Below are 20198 nucleotides of genomic sequence, written 5' to 3'. Positions count from 1 at the left end.
CCGGTCCATTAATCCATGGTTTTATACATGCGATGTATTTTTTTTATGTCATATGGTATGTACATATAGATAAATCTCACCTTAGGTTATGCATTGGTCATTCATCTTCTCTTTATTATAAGTGTTATGATTTAGAGAAGCATGATTTAAATTACGTAAATATCATCTCATGCATCATATAATATAAGATTTATATTTATGCATGCGTTATTAATTAAGCGTTATATTTATAAGCGTTATAAATACCTCGTTATGTGGCAATGTATGTTTTATTTGTTTCTTTTATAAAGGTTATAAAATGAAATTAGAACTAAAATCAATAATAAAAGGATAAAGTGTATCAAATATATCTATAAAGGACCTTTTTTCTAAAGCAGATTCTGTCTAAGCTGGGGTATTTAAGGTGACGGCAAGAAACACCCCTACCTAGCAAGGTGAATTAGATAGATTTGATGCATGCATGCAAGTTAAGGACAATCCATTAAAGAGTTTAATGTGACTATTTGAACTTGTCTTATTTCAATGACAAAAGTTATTTTTGAGCAAACTTAATAAATGACTTAGATATAATTAGTAGCGGATTGTCTAGGTTAATGAACCCCTAGGTGGAACATTCAATGAGAGGTACTTGGGACAACGTGAGATCTATCCTCGACCTCGTGACACCCTGGGAGTGTCCCCTTAAAGGATGGTATTTGAGTAGGTCAATATCAAGGTGGATGGAAAAAATGTTCATAGTAAGTGGGAGTGGGAAGTGCGACAGCATATCCCACGGTCTCTCTCGTTGGATTAAATAAAGTTTCCGCGCATCGCCTTGAGGCACCCTGAGAGTGTCCCCCTATAGGATGGTTGTTTTGTGTGTTTCTTTATTTGATCTCTTGTAAGAGGATAAGGTTGCTTGGTCTCTTGTCCTAATCTATTTTTTTCTTACGGTGGGCGCATTAGGGAAGGACTCTGGGGCCGAAAACGAGGGGTTACACTTACAAATTGTTAAGGGTTAATAGTTCTAGACCAAACAAATGGTGGCTGTTAGTTTTAGTTCCAAAAGTTGGTCTGCCTAATGGTTGAGAATGTCTCATCCCAGTGAAGGGACATCTAATCACCCTACCGGCGACGTTTGTCCTGCCTCGCTGGGGAATCATTGCAAAATAGAAGTCTTATCACTTAGGGTACTTGGAAACTATTTTGCTAAAACTAATTGGTTAAATATGTGGTTTTTGCAAAGTCTTATAAAAGTTTATTCGTTTTTCATCAACAGTTTTAAATGGCTACAACCACTATCAGTTTACTTAGCGTTGAAAAACTGAATGGCCAAAACTATTCAAGTTGGAAACATATGCTCACGACAATACTCATCATTGAGGATCTAAAGTTTATCCTTATGGAGGACTGTCCTCCTACTTCACCTAGGATGCTACTCAAAATTTTCGGGCGGCGTACGAGTGTTGGACACGAGAAAACGAGAAGGCCCGAGCCTATATCTTGGCTAGTCTTAGTAACGTGTTGGCCAAGAACCATGAGCCCATGGTCTCAACACGTGAGATCATGGAGTCCCTGTGAGAAATGTTTAGACAGCCGTCTGGATAGCTCAAGCATGAGGCTCTAAAACACATCTTCAGCTCTATTTAAAATGAAGGAAGGCACCTCTGTTCGTGAACACGTGCTAAATATGATGGTCTACTTTAACGTGGTGGAGATGAATGGGTCTAAAATCGATGAGGGCAATCAGGTTATCATTATCCTGTATTCATTGCCGGAGAGCATCCTCCATTTTATTAGCAATTTGTTTCTTAACAAAGTGGATTATACCCTTACTACTCTCCTCAATGAGTTGCAGACTTACCAATCCTTGTTGAAAAGTAAGGAGAAAAAGGGAGGTGAGGCAAATGTTGTCTCGTCTTCTAAAAGGTTCCATCATGGTTCGACCTTAGGAACAAAGTCTAAACCTTCAACTTCTAACTCTGGAAAGGGGAAGAAGAAGAAGGGTGGTAAATGGAAAGGGAAAGCACCTGCTAACCCGCCACTTGTCGCCTAGAAGAAGTGTCCACCGCCGGTTGAAAAAGGAACATGTTTCCACTACAACCAGGATGGACACTGGAAGAGGAATTGTCCTTGCTATCTGAAGGAAAGGAAGGCAACCAAGGCTAAGGCCAAAGAAGACAAAGGTAATTGTGATTTACTTGTGTTAGGAACTTGTTTAGTGGAGAATGATGATTTTGCCTCGATAATTGATTCAGGCGCCACTAAACATGTTTGTTCTTCTTTTAAAAGGAGATCCTGACGATAGCTGGAGGCTAGTGAGATGACGTTGCGAGTAGGCACGGGGCACTTCGTCTCAACTGTGACAGTGGGAGGCATCCAGTTAACTTTACAGAATAGGTTTTTTGTATTAAAAGATGTCTTTGTAGTTTCTGAACTAAAAATGAACCTTATTCTGTAAAGTGTCTGTTATAATGCAATTACACTTTTTCTTTTTGATTGAATAAAGTGTTTATTCATAAGGATGCTGTTGAAATTTGTACAGCTAATTGGAAAATAACTTGTATGTGCTAAAACCGCTAGGCTTAAGTTCCCTCCATAACATAGAGATATTTAAATCTGTCGTAACTCAATCTAAACGCCAATGTGTTTCTCCAAAAGAAAATACCCATCTTTGGCACCTTCGATTATGGCACATCAATCTCAATAGGATTGAGAGATTGGTGAAGAATGGCTTTTTAAGCGAGTTAGAAGAAAATTCTTTACCAGTGTGCAAATCTTGCCTTGAGGGTAAAATGACTAAAAGACCTTTTACTGGAAAAGGTGATTGAGCCAAAAAGGCTCTAAAATTAGTACATTCTAACCTTTGTGGTCGTATGAATGTGCGAGCTCGATGAGGTTATAAGTACTTAAACTGATGATGATTCTAGATATTGGTATGTTTATCTGATGCAACGAAAGTCTAAATCTTTTGAAAAGTTCAAAGTATTCAAAGCTGAAGTTGAGAATGCTTTGGATAGGTGGATTAAAACACTTTGATCAGATCGAGGTGGATAGTTTTTGGATTCTGAGTTCCAGGACTATTTATTAAAACATGGAATTGTTTCCCAATTCTCAGTGTTGAGTATACCTCAGTAGAATGGTGTAGCAGATAGGAGAAACAGAATCTTGTTGGACATGGTTCGTTTGATGATGAGTTACGCCCGGACTCATTTTGGGGTTTCGCAATGGAGACTGCGGTATACATACTCAACTGTATTCCTTCTAAGAGTGTTGCGAGAAAATCTCTAGAGTTGTGGAACCTATGTAAAGCTAGTTTACGTCACTTCCGCATATGGGGTTGCCCAACACATATGCTTGAGTCAAATCCCAAGAAGTTGGAATCGCGGTCGAGGTTGTACCTCTTTGTAGGCTAACCAAAAGGTACACAAGGGGGTTACTTTTATGATCCCATCCTAAGACAAGGTGTTTGTTTCCACGAATTCTACTTTCCTAGAAGAGAATCATATCAGGGAGCACAGTCCACGTAGTAAAGTTGTGTTACGGGAGCTTTCCAACGAAACTACTGAAACTTCAACAAAAGTTGTTGAAGGAACTGCTTCATCAACCAGAGTTGTTGATGATAGTTCATCTGGTAGGTCGGTCCACCTCAAGAGTTGAGGGAACCTCGACCTAATGGGAGGGTTAGAATCCGCCTGATTGCTATCTAGGTTCCACGAAAATTCTAGCTATGGTGGCAGATGGCGACGTCGAGGATTCGTTCTCTTATCAAAAGGTAATGGAAGATGTTGACCAGGATGAATGAGTCAAAGCCATGAATCTCGAGATAGAGTCGATGTACTTCAACTCAGTATGAGATCTTGTAGATCAACCTGATGGAGTAAGACCTATAGGATGTAAATGTATCTACAAGTGCAAACGGGGTGCTGATAGGAAGGTGCAAACCTTCAAGACTCAACTTGTGGCAAAGGGTTATATCCAGGTGGAAGGAGTCGACTATGAGGAGGCTATCTCACCTGTTTCCATGTTAAAGTTGATTCACATCCTCTTATCCATTGCCACTTATTATAACTATGAGACCTGGCAAATGGATGTCAAGACGGCCTTTCTGAATGACAATCTTGAGGAAACCATTTACATGGTGCAACCCGAAGGATTCATTGCAAAAGGTCAAGAGCAAAATGTTTGTAAACTGAATTGGTCAATTTATGGGGCTAAAACAAGCATCTCAATCTTGGAATATTTGATTTAATGTTGCGATCAAATTGTATGGCTTTAACCAAAATGTTGGTGAACCTTGTGTCTACAAGAAGATCATCAACAATTCAATAGCTTTCTTAATATTGTATGTGAAGGAAATCGAACTGGAGATTACCATGAGCAGCGAAAATAAGATTATTCCAAATTACAATCATAAATGAACATTACATTTATAATCGTATACAAAACAAACGGTTATGAAATTAATACGAAAATTACAGCATGAAAACTCAAATGCACAAAGAGAAAACTCTACGAACATTTGAACATGCGTCTCCACGCTTCTTTGTGCACAACCACTCGAACAATAACAACCTCGAACGCTATATCTACACGACGGCAACACAGCACGAACACTTTGTGCTCGTCCTCAACGATCGCCTCGACCACGAAATCCTCAGCAACAACATGAACGGTCTCCATAGCACCTCCACGGTGTCGAATTGAGTATGACACCACGAACAAGGCTACCTTGGTATTCTCGGTGTGAGAATCTAGAGGGTGGGCTCTGTTCGGACTTGGAATGAGACAGATGAAGGAGGAAACACCGATCGTGTACACGACTGGGCAAGTGGGAGATGGTGGAGACCTATCGTGTATAGGTCGATGCCCAATCGTTTAGCTAAAGCTAAGTGATCATCTAGCAAAAGCTATGCAATCGTTTAGCTCGGTCTATCGCCTACAGACACTACACAATCGTTTACTTTGGGCAAGTGATCGTCTAGCAAAAACTATGTGATCGTTTAGTAAATACTATACGATCGTTTAGATTGCCCAAGCTGTCGTTTAGTAATCTGTATTTACTTGACAACTCTGTGAGATCTTTTGCACGAGAGAGAAATCTCAAAAAAAACTTTTATGAAAACTTTTCAACAGTTTGTAAATTTTACTAAAATTAGGAAAACCATTTTTCTTTTATCTCACGGTTATTAAAGAAAAAATTAATTATCATATAATTAATATTATTATAAATATAAATGATAATCAATTTATCATACTACATTTATAACCTATAGTTTTAATATTTCATCTCATGAAACATATAAACCATAGTTCTTTTTCTATTCCATGGTACTTAATGTAAATCTCATTTACATCAATCCTCCACTAGATGTATCTCATACATCAAACCGATTATATCATATATAATCAAAATACCTCTTATCAATTTGAACATTTCAGATCAACACCAAGAATTGATCCTCAATTGAATCCATTGAGCTACTAAGGGGACTTTATGGACCTGTAGCTCGAAGCTCCAACGGTACGTGAATAACTGACTAAACTCTTTAGTCACGGGATCCACCATCCATTAACTGCCAGGCACTTCACTAAAGACCGACAGTTGAACTTTCCTTACCACAGATATATTATGTGTCCATCTTAATCAATCAGCAGTGTGACAACCCTTCACAGATCGCTCGTAAGTACAACTGGGCCAATAACCGTTATGCCCCTGTAGTTACATCTAACTCCTTAAGTACCACTGATCTTTCTAATGAACATCAGTCATAGTCCTACTATGACTGAGTCTTCTCTTCCAAAGAATAGTTGTGGCTACTATGTTCAAGCACTGGAATTAGCCAAGTCCCCAAAAAGGTAGGCATGTTAAGAATAGTTGTGGATTGAGTTTCCAGCTCCTAGATCAGACAAGTCCCCAAAAAGGTAAGCATGTTGAGTTGGCAATCTGGCCACTCTCACCCATACTAATCAAAGAACCGCCCTCAAAGGCAGGAGTTCCCAAAATGCTCAGGATTGAGGTCGTGTTACCTATGGTCGTTTAGGTGAGATGCAAGTCTCTAGTATCAACGACGTTATATACAAAGTCTAGTCATCTCTTGGTCCAGGTCTTATACAAACTCTTTATATATGACACCCCCGCTCACACGTCTCCATATGAATGGTCAGGATCAACCATCTGTAGTAGTTTACAACACTTACAAACCTCTACAAAGCGGGTCGTATCCGTAGTGTCACTAGGATCAGATATCTCACCTTAATCCTTATACTACAGACCTATTTAGGTTATCAGTTAAGGTATGATCCACTTGTATATCACATATACATGCTTAAGTTCACATAAGATAACCAAGGAGCTTTGTTTATTGGATATGAGTAAATGCCAAAATTAAATAACACTTATTTTATTCATTAAACAATATGTATCTTTACAAAACAACGAGACTCCGGGAGAATTAGGACACCAATCTTAACAATCTCCCATTTGTCCTAATGACTCGGGAGACTAATGTACAATACAATATAAAAAAGTACAATATACAATAAACTAAAGCATACCCCAGTATCATCTCCCACGTGCTCTAGACAAGATGTCGCATGTCCCGCAGGCCCAGACTCTCCAGGTGACCCTCGAACACTTTAGCCGTGAGGGCCTTTGTAAAAGAATCAACAACGTTGTGCTCTGATGCAATCTTTGTGACTATCAAATCACCGCGATGCACAATCTCCCTGATCAGGACTGATACCAAATGACAATCCCTACTACATAGCAAATTTCGGGTCTGGTATACAACATTGCATACATCAAGCTTCCTACAGCAGAAGCATAGAGAATTCGTTTCATCTCCTTAACCTATTGATGTATTTTAGTGTTGGGATTGGTGTCCTAATTCTCCCAGAGTCTCGTTGTTTTGTAAAGATACACGTTGTTCGATGAATAAAATAAATGTTATTTAATTCTAACATTTACTCATATCCAATAAATAAAGCTCCTTGGTTCTCTTATGTGAACTTAAGTATGTATATATGATATACAAGTGGATCATGCCTTAAGTGATAACCTAAATAGGTCTGTAGTATAAGGATTAAGGTGGGATACCTGATCCTAGTGACACTACGGATACGATCCTCTTTATAGAGGTTTACAAGTGTTGTAAACTACTACAGATGGTAGATCCTGACTATTCATGTGGAGACATGGAATGGAGGTGTCCTATATAAAGAGTTTGTATAAGACCTGGACCACGAGATGACTAGACTCTGTATATAACGCCGTTGATACTAGAGACTTACATCTCTCCTAAATGACCATAGGTGACACGACCTCAATCTTGAGTTTTTTAGGAACTCCTACCTTTGAGGGCGGTCCTTTGATTAGTATGGGTGAGAGTGGTCAGATTGTCAACTCAACATGCCTACCTTTTTGGGGACTTGTCTGATATGGGAGCTGGGAACTCAATCCACAAAATGGAATTCACTCCTTTCCTGAAGCAGGGATAAGTAGAGAGATTGCTCCATTAAGGGCTGATTCTGGGGCTTGAACATAGTGACTACAGCTTCTCTTTGGAAGAGAAGACTCAGTCACAGTAGGACTATGATTTATGTTCATTAGAGAGATCAATGGTACTTAAGTAGATAGATGTAACTACAGGGACATAACGATTATTGGCCCAGCTGTACTTACGAGCGATCTGTGAAGGGTTGTCGCACTACTGATTGGTTAAGATGGACACATATATATCTGTAGTAAGGAGAGTACATCTATCGGTCTTTAGTGGAGTACCTGGCAGTTAACGGATGGTGGATCCCATGACTAAAGAGTTTAGTTAGTTATTCACGTACCCTTGGAGCTTCGAGCTACATGTCCATGAGGTCCCCTTGGTAGCTTGGATTCAGTTGAGGATCAATTCTTGGTGTTGATTTGAAATGTTTAAATTGACAAGAGGTATTTTGATTATATATGATATAATCGGTATGATGTATAAGATACATCTAGTGGAGGATTGATGTAAATGAGTTTTACATTAAGTACTATGGAATGGAAAAGAACTATGGTTTATATGTTTCATGAGATGAAATATTAAAACTATAGGTTATAAATATAGTATGATAAGTTGGTTATCATTTATATTTATAATAATATTAATTATTGGATAATTAATTATTTTTCTTTTAAATAACTAAAGTAATGGGTGGTTATTGAGTCATGGTAACCGTGAGTTTAAAAGGAAAGTGGTTTCCTATTTTGAAAAGATTTTTTTTTACAAACATTTCAAAAGGTTTTTGAGTTTTCTCTCGCGAAAAGAAACTCACGAAGTCATCAAGTAAATTCGGATTTACTAAACGACGGCTGGGCGAGCTAAACGATCGTGCAGGTGCAAGCTAAACGATCATGTAGTATTTACTAAACGATCGCATAGTTTTGCTAGACAATCGTTGGCACAAGGTAAATGATCGTGTAGTGTCTATAGACGACAGACCGAGCTAAACGATAGACTAAACGATCGCATAGCTTTTGCTAGATGATCGCATAGGTTTATCTAAACGATTGGACATCAACCTATACGATAGGTTTCTGCCATCTCCCACTTGCCTAGTTGTGTACGCGATCGTTGTTTCCTTCGTTCGTCTGCCTCATACCAAGTCCGAACAGAGCCCACCCTCTGGATTCTCACACCAAGAATACTAAGGTAGCCTTGTTGGTGGTGTTAGACTCAATTCGACCCGTCGAGGTTTTCTGGAGGCCGTTTGTGTTGCGGAGGAGTTCATGACCGAGAAGATCGTTGAGGCTGAGTGCGAAGTGTTCGTGCGGTGTTGCGGTCATGTAGATCGGGGATTCAAGGTTTTTGTTGTTCGAGCGGCTGTGGAGACGCTTCTGCCATTGTGCGTAAAGATTTCCCTTTATGCATTTGAGACTTTCGTGCTGTAATTTCTGGAATTATTTGCATAACTGTTTGTTTTGAAGTCGACTATAAATATATGTCATTCATGATTGTAATTTGGAATAGTCTTGTTCCGCTGCTCATGAAAATCTCAGTTCTGATTTCCTTCACTTAGGACATTGATCCTTAGACAGAATGATTCTATGCCTAAAAGGTAACAAACCCCTCTTGGAATTCTGCATCCTGTACCTGATCAACATTTGATCAATGTACGATGCCTGAGATAGAGCTAACCATTTGTTCTTATGATCCCGAATGATCTGGATCCCGAGAACATACTGTGCATCACCCAAATCTTTCATTTGGAACTGGGCAGCTAGCCAACTCTTAATGTCAGTCAGATACCCTACATCATTCCCAATGAGTAGGATATCATTCACATACAGAACCAGGAAAGCTACTGAGCTGTTGATGATCTTCTTATATACACAGGGCTCATCAACATTCTGGTCAAAGCCAAACAATTTGACAGCAGTGTCAAATCTGATGTTCAAAGATCTAGATGCTTGTTTCAACCCATAAATGGACCTATTAAACTTGCAAACTCTTTGCCCTTGATCTGGAACTACGAACCCCTCTAGTTGAGTCATATAGATGGTTTTCTCAAGATTACCCTTAAGAAAGGCGGTCATGACGTTCATTTGCAAGATTTCATAATCATAAAATGTGGCTATGGATAGGAGAATCCTAATAGACTTCAGCATGAAAATAGGTGAGAAAGTTTCCTCATAGTCAACTCCCTCAACCTGGGTATAACCCTTTGCCACGAATCTAGCTTTAAAGGTTTTCACCTTTCCATTTATAGGGGCAAAATTGTAAATTGGCCCAGCTGTACTTACGAGCATCTGTGAAAGGTCATCATACTAATGATTGGTTATATCCAATGGGCATAGAAATATATCCATGGTAAGAAGAGTTCAGCTATCGGTCTTTAATGAAATGTCTGGCAGTTAACGGATGGTGGATATCGTGGCTAAAGAGTTTAGTCAATTATTCATGTACCGTTGGAGCTTCGAGCCATAGGTCTATAAGGTCCTTTAGGTAGCTTGGATACAAGTTGAGACTCAGTTTTTGGGTCAGTTTGAAATGTTCAAATTGACAAGAAGAAGTTCGATTATATATGATATAATTGAACTAGTAAATTATATATGATACAATTAACTTTATGTATGAGATACATTAATTTGGAGGAAATTGGGTATAAATATGATTTATATCTAGTGGAGAAAAAAATACTATGGTTAATATATGATATTTAACCATAGGTTATGAATATAATGTGATTATATTTATTATCTATTAATTGGACAGTTATGGGATAATTGGCCGACGTCTTTTCAGTTTTCATAACGGATGAGTAAAATGAAGAATCGCTTTGAGATGTTTAAATAACTCATGGTGTGTTAAGCATTGGGTGCGGACATAGTGTTAAAGTGTGTCATCGCTTAGTAAAAAAGAGAGCCTATACGATAGTGCTAAACGATCGCTTAACGCTTACACATGCGCGCGCTATTTACTAAACGATCGCTTATCTTTTACTAAACGATCGTTTAGAGCCCGAGATTTTCTAAACGATCGTATAGACGATCGCTAAGGTTTTCCTACATGATCGTTTAGACAAACGCTTACCTTTTCCTACATGATCGTATACTTCACCTAAACGATCAAGCATTTTGTCTATATGATAGACAAGCCTTTCTCCCACTTGATTGATCGTTGTATACGATCTCCCTTCTTCCTCCCCTCTACCAAACCCGAAAAAATCCCACCCTTTGGATCCTCACTCCGAGAATACTGAGGATTCTTAATGGTGGTGTCGTCCCCGTTGTCTTCTGTTCGTGTGGAGACTGTTCGTGATAGACGATGGGGTACTGTTGAACGATTGCTTGTCGTTCCAGTGAAAGCGAGATTTGCTGTGAAGAAAAGTCTTCAACTGGTATGATCTCTCGGTCTCTTATTTATTGATCCTTTAAGCATGCTAGTAATTTAGCTTTACAATACATATTTGTATGTTTGAATGTATATGTGGAAATTCTGTCACAATGAATTGGAAAGATCTGCTTCCGCTTATAAGTACTCTTGAATAAGAGTTCCTTCAGTGTTTTCATCACAAGCATTGGATCAAGTAAAATTAATTTGACCCAATTTGATATTGTGATTTGGGCTATAGTTCAGTTAAGCCCAAAAATGGGCTTAATTTGGCCCAAATGCCAAAGTAGGTCCAAGTTCAGCTAATTGGGCCCAAGGGTCAGGCTCATGGACCAACCAAGCCCAATCCCATGATGCCCACCAGATAACTCTATAAATAGAGGAACTCTCTTCATTTAAAGGGGTTGGTAATGTTACACTCCAAGAGAGTTGGAGATAATTCTCTACAATCAGAAGACTCTTGACTCCTAAAGTTGCACATCTCTTGAAGACGCAAGTTTCAAAGTTTCTTCCAAGACTTACACTTCAAGAACATCACGCGTTTCGCTTCAATGAGTCAAGCATACACATTCAACTAAGAGAGAATCAAAAGATCAAGTATTAAGATCGAACCACATCACATCAAATCAACACCAACATTGACACAAACACAAGTTCAACTTCATGAAACAAGTTTCTCAGGAAACCTCATGCGAGCAACGCTTGCAAATCCCTAAACTCAAAATAACACCGAATACAATTTCTCAATTATATAAAAGTTTTAAAAACAATAAAATCAAGTTTCTTGTTCCTTGTTTATGTTTTCACTGCACTTTTTTTTTCCCAAAACATAAAAACAAGAATTAATGTATCGTATTTTACTTGAAAATGCATAATAGATATATAAAAATAAATTGACATAAAAAATCCTCAGGAAAAATACCTTTAATTTTTATATTTAATTTAAAAAACTTATTTTCATGCAAATTGATATATATATATATATATATTATTATAAATATGTTAAATTAGGTGTAAAGTAGATGTCTATTATTAGTGTGCATTGGTCATGTGTCACTTATTCATTACCCCATGTGTTGTCCATGTGTTTCAAGATTACACAATATTAGTATCCATATAATCCATCTCCTACTCGCCAATTTGTCTATAAATAGTGACATTTTGTGGGTTTTGGAAAACACACATTGGGCAAAGTTCATGAAAATTGGAGAAAGTGGAGAATTTAGAGAAATTTCTAATTTTATATTTTGCTAATTTTTTTATTTTGTTTATTTATATATTATGTTTAATTTATTTTAATATTTGTTTATTTTATTATTATATATATTTATTTTAATATTATATATTATTGGTATCCGTGTTCCCGTTGTGCTCCTCAAGTTCACAACACATTACCAGTACGAGCTCCTATCGTTTTTCCCGCTAAAGGTAGGTCATAATGCTATGTCGATTTTTGTCCCCTTCGTTATAATTAAAAAATTTAATGTTATTTTGAATATTTAATATCTAATAAATTTTTCATTTCAATACAATATGTTATGATAGTGCTGCCATGATAAATCTCACAAAATTGGAATTTTTCGCTCTTGATATTAATGACAATAATTATTTTTCATGGGTGCTTGATGCTGAAATCCACTTGGATGCTATGAATCTTAGAGAGACTATTAAAAAAGGAAATACAACATCCAGTCAGGACAAAGCGAAAGCTATGATTTTCCTTCGTCATCATCTCCATGAGGGATTAAAAATGGAGTATCTTAAAATAAAAAATCCCCATATCTTGTGGAAAAATTTGAAAAAGAGGTATGATCATAAAAAAACAGTTAGTCTTCCTAAAGCTCGTTATGAGTGGATGCACTTGAGGCTACAAAATTTCAAATCATATCTGATTACAACTCTGCATTATTTAAAATCAGTTCAAAATTATTGTTATGCAGAGAGAAAATTACTTATGCTGATATGTTAGAGAAGATATTTTCTACATTTCATGTCTCGAATATGCTCCTGCAGCAGTAATATGAGAGAAAGGTTTTAAACAATATTCTAAATTAATTTCATGTATTTTTGTGGTCGAACAAAATAACAAGTTGTTGATGATAAATCATGAATCTCGACTAACCGGAATGGCACCATTCCCTGAAGTGAATATTATGAATTTTAATAATAATCGTAGTCGAGGTTGTTGGGGTTGATGCCCTAAAGTCTCGTGTCCTGTAGTTTGTAAACAGTTTGTATGAACGCTTGTGTTGTATAATATATGATATTTTACTTCACATCTTGATTTTGCTCCATTGCATGTTTTATTTGCTTTACAACAAACCAATAAACATAAAATCCCTAGTTATCTGTATATGACTCAAGCATGTATGTGGTGACATATAAGTAGATCATGTCTTGAGTGATAACTAAAATGGTCTGTAGTATATTGATATAAGAGGGAAACCTTATCTTGGTAATGCTACGGATGCGGCCCTCTTTGTGGAATGGTCACAAGTGTTGTGACTTGTCACAGATGTTCTGATCCTGATCTTCGTATTGGGGACATGCGAGCAGGGGCGTCCTATACAAAGAGCTTGTATAAGACCTGACCACGAAGTGTTAATGTCTCGTTATATAACACCATTCATGACAGAGACTTCATTTCACTAGGATGACCATAAGTAACATGACCTTAATCCTGAGTGAGTTGGGAACTTCTGCTATTGAGGGCGGTTCTTTGATTTGTATGGGTGCGAGTGGCTAGGTCGCCGATTCAAACCTACCATTTTGGGGATTCGTCTGATTTAGGAGCTAAGAACTTAGCTACACAAGATGGAATTCACTCCTTCCCCGAGGCAGGGGTAAGTCGATAGATAGCTCCCTTAATGACTGATTCCAGGGCTTAAACGATGTGGTGCCACACACCTTCTCTTGGCCCGAGAGGTGTTCACACATAGTTTGACTATGTTGTATTGTTCATTAGAGAAATCAGTAGTACTTAAGGAGTGAGATGTAACTACAGGGGCAAAACAATAATTTGGCCCAGCTGTACTTACAAGTATCTGTGAAGGATCATCATACTTATGATTGGTTATATCTGATGAACACAGAAATATATTTATGGTAAAAAGAGTTCAACTGTTGGTCTTTAGTAGAATGCCTGATAGTTAACGGATGGTGGATCTCGTGGCTAAAGAATTTAGTCAGCTATTCACGAACCGTTGAAGCTTCGAGCCATAGGTCCATTAGGTCCCTTGGGTACCTTGGATAAAGTCGAGAATCAGTGTTTGGGTTAATTTGAAATGTTCAAACTGACAAGACGAAGTTCGATTATATATGATATAATTGGACTGGTTAATTATATATGATATAATTGGCTAAATGTATGAGATACATTATTTGGAGGAAATTAGATATAAATATGATTTATATTAAGTAGAGGAGCAATTACTATAGTAGATATGTGATATCAAACTATAGAGTAAAAATATAATATGATTATATTTATTAATAATTAATTGGTTAGTTATATAATAATTAACCTAAAATCTCCCTCGGACGTGCATTAGTGGGGAACAACATCGGTTATTGTAACCGATGAATAAAAAAGAAATTTGTTTCATTTTGAAGAGTTCAAAAAGTTCAAATTGTTTTTGCATTGGTGTGGAAACGTAAACGATCGCATAAGGTCGAAAGCCTATACGATAGTCGCGCAGCGCTTAATCGATCGCATACTTTGCGCCTAAACGATCGCCTACCTAGCACCTAAACGATAGCATACTAATTCCTAAACGATCGGTTAGCTTTTCTAAACGATCGTATAGTGTGCCATGTTTGCTAAACGATCGCCTACCTTTCCTTAAGTGATCGTTCAGTAAAATCTACACGATCGTGTAGCTTCTTCTAAGTGATAAGCATCTAGCTATGTGATAGCTTCTCATTCTCTCCCACTTGCTTATCGCCTATACTATCTATTCTTCCTCCTACCACTACCAAACTCACCAAAGACCACACTTTGGATTCTCACTCCAAGAATACCTGGGGCTTTTTTTGTTGGTGTCATCCCCGCTGTGTTCGTGGGATTGCGATTGTTCATGCTGCTGTAGTCGACGCCTCTACTGAGCGTTGGTTGATCGGGTAGAGGTCTTCCGCGGCGTTGAGTTCCATAACTTGAAGATTGTCTTCAACTGGTATGAGAACTCTCTCCCTTATTAATTTTTTTCAAAGCATGTCGTTAATTACTGTTTGTTTGCATAACTATGCGTTTGAATGTAGATGGTGTATTTTAGTCACTGTAAAATTGGAGCGATCCGAAAGCGCTCATGGAACTCTTCGTTAAGAGATCCTTCAAAAGTCGTGGTCGAGGTCGTGACCGTGACAGAGGAAGAAATAACTATATTTTTATGTTGGTCGTTCTAAACATTCAAATTTCAAAAGAACCACATAAAATGATGACCACAAAGGAAAAACTCCATAAGATAAGAGTTCAAAAAGTGTTGAAAATAAATTCTTCCGATGCGGAATGACTGGCCATTGGTCATGTACCTAGTATGCCAAAACACTTAGCTGATCTCTATCAAGCATCCCTAAAAGAAAAAGAGAAAATTGTGGAAGCAAATTTTTCATGTCAAGATAATAATATATTTGACCTGCCCCATATGACAAATTTGGATGTAGCGAACTTCTTTGAATCTCCTAAAGAGTAAATCGGCAGAATTGATGGAATATCAAATGTTTCCTTTGACTTCGAAAATATCTAGATTTAATGTTATTTTTCTCATCTCCATATTTTTTTTCCACTTAGTAAATGTTAACCTTTGTATATTCTAAATGTTGTTTTTTTCATTGTAATTATTTTTTTTTTTTAATGAAGAAACTTGGATAATTTTCATATGTTGGGTGACTAAAAAATGAGTAAAGAAGATCTATGTCTGGCAGACAATGCAACTACACGTACAATACTTACAAGTAGAAAATATTTTTTCAACTGACAATGTTGGAAGCAAAAGTCGATATAATATCAAGTCCTGCAAACCTAATTGAAAGATTTAGAAAAACAAATATTATTTTGCCTAGAGGAACAAAATTTACAATTGTAAATGCATTGTTCTATAGTCAATCAAAGAGAAATCTACTTAGTTTTAAAGATGTATGTTGTAATGGTTATCATATTGAGACTGATAGAAAGAATAATATCGAGTATCTTTATATCATATCTACCGTCTCATATGAAAAACGTATATGGGAAGAGTTGCCTGCTTTATCTTCTGGATTATATTATACTCACATACAAGTAATTGAAACATATACAATAATGAACCTAAAGTTCATGAGTCTAGATATATTTGCTATTTGGCATGACATATTGGGTCATCCAGCGTTTATAATGATGAGAATAATTATTGAGAATTCAAATGAACATCCATTGAATTATCATGTGAGGCTCGTTCTCAAGGCAAACTAATCATTAGACTATCACTAGTTAAAGTGGAGATTGAATCACCTGCATTTTTAGAACGAATTCATGGTGATATATGTGGACCTATTAACCCACCAAGTGAACCATTTAGATATTTTATGGTATTAATAGATGCATCAAGTAGATGGTCACCCATATGTCTATTATCAAGTCGAAATCTTGCATTTGCAAGATTAATTGCTCAAATAATTAAGTTAAGAGTACAATTTCTCGATTATACAATTAAGATCATCCGTCTTGATAATGTTGGTGGATTTACATCCCAAGCTTTTGATAATTATTGTATGTCAATTAGGATAAGTGTTGAACATCCTGTAGCTTATTTTCATACACAAAATGGTTTAACAAAATCATTCATAAAACGTTTGCAGCTAATTGTTAGACCATTGTTTATGAGAGCTAAGCTTCCTACATCTATATGAGAACATGTTATTTTCCATGCAATGTCACTTGTATGCATTAGGCTAATAGCATCATACGTACTGGCTATTACAATTAGTCTATGACCATGAGCCAAATATTTTCCAACTGAGAATTCTTGGATATGTAGTATGTTCCAATTGCTCCACCACAACATATTAAGATGGGTCCTCAAAAGAGGTTAGGAATATATGTTAGATATGATTTCCTATCAATTATTAAATATCTTGAACCCCTGACGGGTGATGTATTTACTACACGATTTGCTGATTGTCATTTTAATAAGACAGATTTTCAAACATTAAGGGGAGGAATTAAGAAGTTGAAAAAGGAAATTATATGGAATGCATCGTTATTGTCTCATTTAGATCACCCTACAGATCAATGTGAACTTGAAGTTCAGAAGATAATTCATTTGTAAAATATTGCAAATTAGTTACCAGATGCATTTATAGATGCAAAGAAAGTAACTAAATCACATATACCAGCTGCAAATGTTCCATCGAAAATTGATATTCCAACATAACAAGTTTTCACTAATGAGTCTAGAATACGCCAGAAGTGTGGTAGACTAGTGGGTTCCAAAGATAAAAATCCTCAAAAATGAAAAATAATTAATAGTAAAAAAGATTTGGTTGAGGATGTAAATATCCATGAAGAAACACTGGACATGACTAATAGTCGAATTTTTGAAAAAGGTGAAATACCTAAAGGTAACAATGAGATTTCAATAAACTATGTCGTGACAGGAAAAAGATGGAACCGAACTAATGTAGTTACTGACAACATTTTTGCGTATAATGTTACTCTTGATATTATATTTGAAAATGAGGATCCTGAACCACAATTTGTTGAAGAATGTCAACATAGAATAGATTGGCTTCAACAAAAAGAAGCAATCGAGACAGAATTAACTTCACTTTCGAAACATCAGGTTTTTGGCCTAGTAGTCCGAGCACCAGAAAGTGTAAAACCTGTGGGATACAAATAGGTATTTGTGAGGAAAAAATGAAAATAATGAGGTCACAAGATATAAAGCAAGACTAGTTACACAAGATTTAAAGATCTAATATTGATTATGAGGAGACGTATTCTCCAGTGGTGAATGCAATTACATTAAGATATTTAATTGGTCTAACTGTGTATGAAAATCTAGACAAGCATCTTATGGATGTAGTCACAACATATTTATATGGATCTCTTGATAATGATATTTATATGAGAATCTAGAAGGATTTAAAGTATCTGAAACATATAAATCAAATTCCCAAGAATTGTATTCAATAAAAGTTACAAATATTAATATGTGGATTGAAACAATCAGGACCAATGTGATACAATCGTCTGAGTGGATATTTGTTGAAAGAAAGATATCAAAATAATTCAATATGTCCATGTATTTTTATAAAGAAATCACAGTCATGATTTGCTATTATAACTGTATATGTTGATAATTTAAATATAATTGGGACTTCTGAAGAGCTTTCAAAGGTAATAGAATATAGAAAGAATTTAATATGAAAGATCTCGGAAAAACAAAATTTTGTCTTGGCTTACAAATTAAGCATTTAATAGATAGGATATTTGTTCATCAATCAACTTATATAGGAAATTTTTTGAAAAGGTTCTATATGGACAAAACACATCCATTGAACATTCCAATAGAAGTTCGTTCACTAGATGTGAAGAAAGATATATTTCGACTTCGAGATAATAATGAAGAACTTATTGGTCCTAAAGTACCATATCTTGGTGTAATTGGTGCACTTATGTATCTTGCTAATAGTACAAGACCATATATTGCATTTTCAGTAAATTTATTAACAAGATATATTTCTTCTCTAACAAAAAAACATTGGAACGCGATTAAGCATATGGAAGAAAGATTGACATGGGTTTATTTTAGTCAAATAAATAAAATTTTGATATAGTTGGCTATGCAAATTCTAGATATTTATTTGATCTACACAAAGCTAGATCTCAAACAGATTATCTATTCACATGTAGAGGAACTACTATATCATGGCGGTTGGTGAAACATACCATAACAACCACTTCCTCAAATCATGCTGAAATTCTTGCAATTCACGAGACTAGTTGAGAATGTGTATAGTTAAGATCAATGACTCAACACATTCATGGAACATGGGTTTGCCTTCTTGTAAAAAAAAAAAAAAAACCTTCCAATGATATTATACGAAGACAACACAACATGCAGATCCCAAATCAAATGATGATGTATTAAATGAGATAGAACAAAGCATATTTTACCAAAGCTTTTCTATACTCATATCTTGAAGAAAATGGTGACATCACTATACAACAAGTTTGTTAGAAGAATAACCTGACAGACTTATTTACAAAATCATTACCAAACGCAACCTTTGAAAAATTGGTGCACAATATCTCAAATGATGTTTCCATAAAGGGGAGTAAATATATTGTATTCTTTTTAAGAGTATCAGATTATATGAAATATATACTTTTTTTTCTTCACTGGGATTTTTTTCCAGTTGATTTTTTCCTAATAAAGTTTTAACGAGGCATATTTCATATATAATGAGCATCTAAGGAAGAGTATTATAAATATGTTAAATTAGGTTTAATATAGATGTCCATTATTAGTGTCCGTTGACCATGTGTCACTTATCCATTACCCCATGTGTTGTCCATGTGTTTCAAGATTACACACTATTAGTGTCTACATAATTCACCTCCTATTTGTCAAATTGCTTATAAATAGTGGGGGTGGATTTTGAAAGTCACACATTGAGTAAAGTCCATGAAAATTGAAGAAACTAGAGAATTTAGAGAAATTTCTGATTTTATATTTTGCTAATTTATTTGTATTTTGTTTATTTATATATTATGTTTAACTTATATTATTATTATATTATATTTATTTTAATATTATAGTTTATTGGTATTCGTGCTTCTGTTGTGTACCACAAGTTCACAACAAATTTAATTTTTTTAAGAAAAAGATAATAATCGTTTTTTATTCTAACTTTCTTTAAAGTAACAACTTAGGTCCTCAACTTTGGTTAATAACTTAATTCTTGTAGTTTTAAATTTATAACAATTTAGTTTCTAAATTTTAACAAGTAACAATTTAGTCCCTATTATAAAAAATCATTTTTAAAATTGTCAATTTTTCTTATGAAACGACTTACTCTTATCGATTAGTTTAACGATCTACGTGTGTAAAAATTTCATTAAATCTCAATAATATTTTTCACAATAAAAATTAGAAATTAAATTAGTACTCATTAAAATTCAAGAACTAAACTAACCAAAATTAAATCATTATTTTGATAAAAGTTGAATGACCACAATGATTTTTACTAAACAAACTTTCACGTCTTTTTTAATTAAAAAACTAAGAACGAAAAAAAAAAAGAATTAGAAACGAAAACAGCGTCAAAGGTTAGTTCTTTTTAAATATATATTTTGCAATAAATCAACAC

The sequence above is a fragment of the Benincasa hispida genome, chromosome 7 (assembly GCF_027475165.1).
Source record: "Benincasa hispida cultivar pf3 chromosome 7, pf3_genome.v1.1, whole genome shotgun sequence".
NCBI lineage: Eukaryota > Viridiplantae > Streptophyta > Magnoliopsida > Cucurbitales > Cucurbitaceae > Benincasa > Benincasa hispida.
Note: the sequence above shows the minus strand (reverse complement) of the source record.